Raw genomic sequence first — 8,315 nt, forward strand, 5'->3', positions numbered from 1 at the left:
AAGTCTTGAGGAATTAAAGGATTATGGAGATGTATAAATATTGATGTAATGAAAACTTGTAAGGCATACCTGATTATATTCAAGCAAGGTAGGTTGTTTGTCACCATCCCGTTTCAAAGGGAATCTCATTAAATCATCAGCATCATCATTAGCATCGTATGGTGCCATTTGAGACGCGAGGTGACATGCGCGCCGCGTAGCGTTGATACTTACAAACATTACATTGCAGTTCCGTTGTATTCCACCAGGTGTCCCGACATGTAGCAGTTGCATATAGCAGGTAGCCTGGCGTCGCCTGCAATCACGCTCCTACCCCAACCGATACGTACTTAGATCCTGACCCACACACACACACACACACACACACACCACAGTGCACGTTCTGCCACATTCAAAGAACCACCCTGTGCCACATGGTATGGGAATGCCAACACAACCCATCCAGACAACACAGGACACAACCAACCCAACAGAGAAGGGTGGGAGGCAGCTCTGTCCAGCTTGGATCCGTGAAACGGGCGAAGGCAGCGGCCCGCGCCAATGGGATCCCGGACTAAGGATCCCACTCACCGATCTTCTCATTTCAAAGACTCAATAAATGTTTTAGTCTCTCTCTCTCTCTCTCTCTAGCAGTTGCATGCTGCATGTAACTAGATCTCGTTAACTCAAGCAGGCTAGGTGACCATTTGTCGCCAACCCGCTTCGAAGGGGATGCCAACAAACCTTCATCATCATCATTATCATCAACAGCATCGTACCGTGCCACGTGTCAGGGGATGTGACATGTGCGCCACGTAGACTTAATGCCTGTATTTACCTTCGGTACACGTTATGGCTCCTTCTCGCAAGGTACGAATCGCTGCTGAAGAAGCGAGTCGTAGAGCTATGCGCGCGGCTGCAACCGGGCACATCGGGCTCAGCAGACCGCTGTGCAAAGAGCAGCAAAAGCCCCAGCTCGCCATCAACGCCGGGCGGATAGTTCAGCTCATTCTGGTGAAAACGACACGAATATATTTCGCCGCGAAGACCCTGTGGTGCGCGGTTCCGAAAATAGAGATCATATGGAGCCGCTCGTCCAAGTTACGCTATGACTGTGGTCCATGTGCCGCGCAGGCCTGTGACTTTTAGGGGCGAAGCTCCTTATAGCGGCACCCGTTCCGTCCCCGTCGTCGTAGTAGTAGTTTGTAACCAGTAGTGTGTAACCAGTCTGAGAAAAATGAGAAAAAAATCACAGCATATCCACGGGGTGAATGATGATGAGTGGGCGAAGCTCTGGAGGGAATCATCGGATCTCCCGCTTAAGGGGACGCTAGCACAAACGCGTTAGAAACGTGCAGTACTCTCTAGTAAGGGGGAGCGGCCACAGCGTCTTACGCAGCCATTTACACATGCCGGAACGTGCACCGCGTTTGCCGACGCCATCACATGACTGCTGAGAGAGTATACCCCCCGTATTCATAAACGCTCCTCGACTTGAACTTGACTTGCCACCGCTTTGGGCAGCGCGTTCGAAACGCGTTGAAGGTAAGGCGGAGAGGCCACAGCGTCTTACACCAGCTTCTTACACGCGCCGTAACGCGCTAGCACAAACGCGTTAGAAACGCGCTAGAAACGCGGCCTTTCGTTAATGTTGGGTATTTATTTGCAACCAAACGCCGTCCACATCCCTGGAGGCCCTCAAACCCGCATCATGGTCTTACGCGTGGGCCGCTGGCGCGTTGTCGATTTCGGGACAGCACGGCAACGCCGGCGCCGACGGCGTGAACGCATTTCGAATGTCCGTGTTGCTGCTATCGCAATAAAAAATGTGGGCAGCTTGCACTAATGTTGCAAGGCGGGAGTAAACAGTGGACCTGGTGATCGACCTAGCTTCTTCAAGGTTTTCTAAAGCTTGGCTAAGTTTTGTTAGAAAATGCTAAGTGCAGATAGGCATGGTATTCCGAATCGGCTCGCTTCTGACGCGCAGATTCTCGCTTGGCCGCGCGACGCGCTTCAAGATGAGCGGCTTCTTCTACTTGTGTTCGGATCTTCTTTGGTCGTCCCATGCCAAGGCTACATGTACTCGCCACAGAGTCAACGAGAGTTCTGCCGCCGTCGCGGCGGCTCCGAGCTTTTATCTTCCTGTGACGTCACGACTGAGCTCCGCCTCCCCACTTGCCCGGCACAGGTAGACAAAGCCCACACAGTCCGCGAACCGTGTTGGCGCGGAGTGACGACACGGTTTTTGGCTCCGCCTTCCGGCGAAGCGAGGAGGTTTTGGCGAGAGCTGGAGTTCTGGTGAGGTCACGTGATCCCTCGGCGGGCGCGCGGTGTCGGTGTGGCTAGGTGAAGCATGTGCGCGGTTGCTGGGAAGGGCGGCGGGAAGAGCTTGGCGAAGCGATGGCATGCCTAGGCGAAGCGGGGGAGCAGCTATGCCAGGTGGATGCTAGGCGACGCGAAGTGACGTGATGGCTAAACGGAGCAGGTGCGCGGTCGTATCAGCTGGCGCGGCGGCGGAAGAGTGTTGCCGAAGCTAGGCGAAGCGAAGCGCAGCTGTGCCAAGTGGTTGCTAGGCAACGCGCGGTGACGTCATCACCAGGCGCAGTTTCTGGTTTGCGCTACGCCGCCAAACGAAGAGCTTAAACAGCTTCGCTGTTAAAAGCTGGGTTTCACTTCTCAAGACTGCTTTGCAGTATTATCTGGCTCAGGTGTAGCACATTGGCGATGTTGCAAGCAGACGCGAGCGCAAGACTGCCCCGTCACAACCTTAGTACGATCAGAAGGGCCCTGGTACGATACTCCAGAACGCCGCACTTGCAAACCCTTCGCGACGGCTTAAGCAGTTTCTGGAAGACATCGCACACCAGGTATGTATTGCTGAATGCGGAAATCGCGTTTCTCGTTTCGCGTTTTTGTCACAGAGTCAGTCGTTTAATAGTTCTGCGGTGTGTGGGATGAAGATTTTGTTATTTCAAAGGGCTTGTGAATAAAAAAAATGGGAACATGCGCCTAGGGAAAATGCGTACAGATAATGAGTGCCACTGCGGTGGTTGCGGGACAAGGCGTATAGGTAACGCTACTGCAATGACTGGCTCCGTAAGCAGTAGCATTTCCTGCGTCGAGAAGAGAAACGTTTCGGGCGTTCTTTGCGCTACATGCTCACTCTCAATGCCCGTAATAGGTAGGGCACAAAACCAGACTATTAATGTTAAAGCATAATATGCCTGCCCCATTACTCGAAAATTCTTCGGCGTGACCGAAAGATGGTACCAAAATTAGCTGTGCCTTAACTCAGTTATGCATGGGTGTGCGTAGCGAGAGGTACGGTTAAAGTTATTGTTTAGCTTGGTGTTTCATTCCGTCGTTGATCCGTGGCCCTGGCACGAGATGCCGAACTAGACGACGAACCATCCTCATCTGAATGCACTCGCCTGGCCGCTTCGTACTTATAAGCATAGCCATAAAACGTAATGGCTATATGTATAGTATTAACCTTATAATACTACATCAGTAACATTATTTTTGAACTGCCTTTTCACTAAAGATTACGTTTTAGCTATGTCTTCAGCACCATGCAGAGAAAAACTACAGGTGGCACGCGTGCAGTGTTAGTAAAGAATAAAGTGTGGTTTTTGTGAGTGATTTCAATGTAATGTTGATTTTATCGTAACACCGGAATAACAGATGTGCATTGGTACTGACACATGGATAGGCTACTTTGTTCAAAATCTTGGTGAATCCTTTGCTGTGAATTTATGCGAAGCTCTCAAGCCTCACCAGTGTAATGTGGGCGGTTATAGAATGAGGTCCATAAATATAGATGGGAGATTTCACGTTAGGTTGTGACGCGATGCTGTGGCGAATGTTCTCACTTCATTTGCATTGTTGTGTGCAGAAATATGCGATGTCATAGCGATGTGATGTGAGCTGGCGCAGTAGACTTCTTGGCACAACAAGCCTCGAACGGCAAATGTTATTTCTTTTCCACCGAGAGGTTGGCCCCGCGAAATGTAGATGGCGTTGCCGTGCCTCCACAAGTCGCCATTGCAGGACATAGGGGCTTCTATGGCACCTTTGCTATAATGCGTACATATACCTTGAAACCCTCGCGTAGCTACGTGGTACCGCAGCGGCGAGGCTCTGAGCGAGCGCAGCTACCGACGCCTCTCTGCAGCGGATCACGTGGCGTGACGTCACACCTGCCACACTTGCGCTCCGGCGGCTCGCGCTCCGGCGGTTCAAGGTCATTGCGACGCGATGAATGACCTTGCGAGACATGGCGTAGTAGAGCTTTTGCTCTACTACGCCATGTCGGATTGACGTAACATTTCTCAGGGAGGTTCCTGTTAACAAAATGAAAAGAAAAAATAGCTTCTAATAGAAAATTTGGTACATTTCGGTCTGGATTCGAATCGCATTTGGGCCTCCGGAGTGCGAGACGATCACGCTTGCCCGACGCCACTCCAACTCCACGGTTCTGGCTGACTAAAAGTTTGTCTAGTGCGTGCGTCATTGCACACGTCACGTCGCAGCCATCTGGCTGATTAGAGGTTTCACCAAAGGGACTATAATGCTTTCGCATTCCCACACGCATGCAGTCCTAAGTGTCTCTGCCGAATTTTTAACTTGCTATTGATTGTTGGGGCATTGTAATCTGGAAAACTTCCCGGCCGAACCAACCTTGTGACATCTTTGTATGCGATAACTTGTGCATTACAACGACAGACTGCGCAATTTAACGACCAATGCGTACCTCAGCACATTGCAGAGAAGTTGTTCTTCTATTGAGCATTAAAACTTCGGCAGAAACACTTAAAGAGACACTAAAGCAAAACAATAAATCAACTTAGACTGATAAAGCATTCTTCGAAAACTATGCTGTCGTTAATTACACTGCAATAGGTCAATTATTAGAAGAGAAAATGAAGCTCAAAGTCAATTTTTCTGAATTTCGCATGGAAACCCCAACGTCAGCACTTCAGTGTGACGTCATGACTTCTAAAGTAATTTTTCGTATTTGGGCCAGGTTGGCTCAGTAAATATTCGCGAAACTTGCCATATTCAGTCTTGGGCTCCTTTAGAACACAACGCAGCCAATCTTTTCCGCTGAAGAATCATCTGAGACCTAGAACACGCTGTCAAAATCCATGACGTCACGGTAAGCTGGTGCGGGAACTTCAAGGTGGCGTCGCCACTCGCCTCTGTGTTGTTCGTTACTTTCTGGCTTACCAAGCGGCTTCTCACGGTAAGAGTGGTGTTTTCGATGTTGTGGAAAGATAATCTATTATTACAGAGCAATTATTTTTCCCTTTAGTGTCCCTTTAAGACTGCTTACGTGTGGGAATTCGAAAGCATTATAGTCCCTTTGGTGAAATCCTCTAACGCGATAGCGTTAAGGGCCTCGTGTCGCAGAAAATCCGGCATCGGCGGCGGTGTCCGTCTAAAAAAAAAAAAAATCATCCCGCATCACAACCACGCAGACGCTCCGCATAGCGCACAGGCGTTATTGAACTAATCGAATTTCTCGAATTCAAAGCGTCAGAAAATTTCTAACGTACGACTTACACACCACCTACAGACATGATAACGTCGGATTGTAATTTTAATATACGAGAAAACATAATTCTGTTACGCGGTAACTCCCACACAAATCCATTATCACTTGCGATGTGTCACTGCTTGTAGCGTCTGCCTTACGGAGGTATGAACCATTTCTCTGCCCTCCACAGCCGCCGAGGTCGGCCCACCATTGTTTTCTGTCAACGTTACGTGACGAAGAAATCCCGTGATCCTAGCCATAGGCAGCTGCGCTGTATTAGGAAATGGAGCTGGGAAGGCCAAGTAATGCGTAGGGCAGATAACCGGTGAACCATTAAAGCTACAGAATGGATGCCAAGGTAAGGGAAGCACAGTCGAGGACGTCATAAAGGTAGGTGCGGTGATGACATGAGGCAATTTGGAAGCTCAAGTTGGAACCAGCTAGCGCAAGACTATCGCGTTAAGGGCCCGACTTATCGCGTTAAGCTTATGTGTACTCCAAGTCTTTAACGCGACAGCGTTAAGGGCCCCGTGTTGCAGAAAATTCGGCGTCGGCAACCGGCATCGGCGTCCTATGCGGGTGTCGGAGAAAATCATCCCCAACCCCGATCGCGAAGGCACTCCACGTGGTGCAAGGTTTTGGTGAACAAAAATTGAATTTCGCACAGTGAAATCCATCAGGAAAATGGTAAAGTACGACTTTACAATTCGGCGCCGGATTCGCCGTCGGATTGTTTATCAATCGGCGTCGGATTGTAATTTGAATGTACGAGAAAACCTAATTCTGCTACGAGAAAACTCAAACACAAACCCCATTTCCAGCATTTCTACCAGACCTACAGCACGCACTAGGCTAGCAGCACTACAGCACGCACTACGCACTAGGCCACACCTTTCGACGTCACGTGTGCAACGACGCACCCTCTAGGCACACCTTTAGTAAACCAGAACTATGGAATCACGGCGGCGTACACAATCGGTAATAAACAAAAAAAAAAGTCACGGCGGCGTCGTGGAAGTGTGCTCGTCTCACGCCCCGAAGACCCGGGTTCGATTCATTCCCAGACGGAAATTTACCAAATTTTCTTTTCAAAGCCATGCCTTTACTTTGTTTACAGGAACCTCCCTGATGAATTTAGTGTCAATCCGAGCATTCGTGACGTGTTAAGCATGAAATACTTTTAGCTCCTGTTGTCGGTGACATTCAAGTGACCTTGAGCCAAACGCCAGAGCCGTTATCCGGGCCCTCAAACGAGAACATCGGGGCATTGTTGCGAGAACAAAACGAGATCGTCAGGGCAGTCAGTCAAAAGTTGAGAAAGTGTGGTCTCTGGCCCTCAACCCTTTGTACAGGACCTCAATACATACGCTAGTTACTGCCCAAACAAGTTACAAAAATATTGCTTGCGAGTGCTTCCTAATGTTTGTTCACAATATTACTCAAGCTGTAACTTCTAGTACGCTGAAGTACGCTGAACGTCGCCGAATAGCGACGTTCAAAAAGCAGGTGCAGGTCACCATACACTTGATTGGCATCTTTTCGCACAGGGGTTGCCTGTGCTATTTTGAACGCCAGCGGTCCGTGAGTTCCACGGCGCGGGTTTTGCTTCGCCTCGAAAGATGGCGCCACGCTGCGTGAAGCTCTGTCTCCATGGTGTCTTTCGCAGCCTGTCGTTCCGCCTTCAACCAGTTTTCTTCATCTAGCTGGGCAGCGTCCACGTGGACCAGTGCACAGTATGGCGTGCTGCGGTGACGTGTGGTGCGGTGTGCTGTGGTGGGGCGTGCCGTTGCGAACATGCACTACACCCATTTTAAGACTGTGGCTAGTATCATATCCGACCAATCTGCTTTGCCGGTAGCCATTTCACGCTTACACCTACTCTCGATTACGGGATAACCAGAAATATTTATTGCGATAGCAATTATATGGACACTCCAAGCGGCTTTCTGCCGTCATCGTCGCCGTGAGGTTCCGTATTACGTCAAACGGCGATGAAATCGTCGCCGTGCGCCGTATGCTGTAAGTGCGAGCGAAAGCACGGCGGAGAGCAAACGCACGTTCTGCGCCGTGCTGCCTGAAGGGCTGCAGAATCGTCTCTTTCCTCCTTTACAATCACCATATATATATATATATATATATATATATATATATATATATATATATATACAGCAAACGCGACTTCTTCCGTCGTGCGAAAGGCCGTGGGGGGACGGGAGGGAGGGAAGGCAGCGTTTAGCCCTACTATCCTCACTCCGTGTAGCTCTCTACTAATTTGCTATCGCAATTAATGCTTCGCCTTTCGGGTGAAACTGCCACATTGTTTACTCTTTGCACCATCGGTCATTTCTGGCACGATCGCTCGGTGGTGACGCTGAGAACGCCGGATTTTCGCGCAATGAAGTGTGTGATGCTTTCGCATTAAAACACGTTGAATCACGAGACACTGCTCTCTTGACTTTGTAGAAACGAGCCGCAACGCCACAGTAGAGATAGGCATGTCCATCTCCTATCGTTTCGTACTGTGCACAATTTCGCTGTGCACAGCGCATTTCGAGGTCGAATGCGTCCCTGTAACTACTTTCTTCATTGGCGGTTGGGAGCACAAACTCGCTATTTTAAACAAACGTATTGTTATGCGACGCGGCCTAACGAGCCAAGAGTCTCAAGGACTGGCTTGCATGAGATAAATTTATGAGTGTATTATTCTCTTTTCAGGCATCCGCCCGTGGTGTAATGATTAGAGCTCACAAGTCCAGCATGGTTAGAGTATTGGCCTGCTGTGCTGGGAGACCCGGGT

This window comes from Dermacentor silvarum, chromosome 10 (genome assembly GCF_013339745.2).
Source record: "Dermacentor silvarum isolate Dsil-2018 chromosome 10, BIME_Dsil_1.4, whole genome shotgun sequence".
NCBI classification, from domain to species: domain Eukaryota; kingdom Metazoa; phylum Arthropoda; class Arachnida; order Ixodida; family Ixodidae; genus Dermacentor; species Dermacentor silvarum.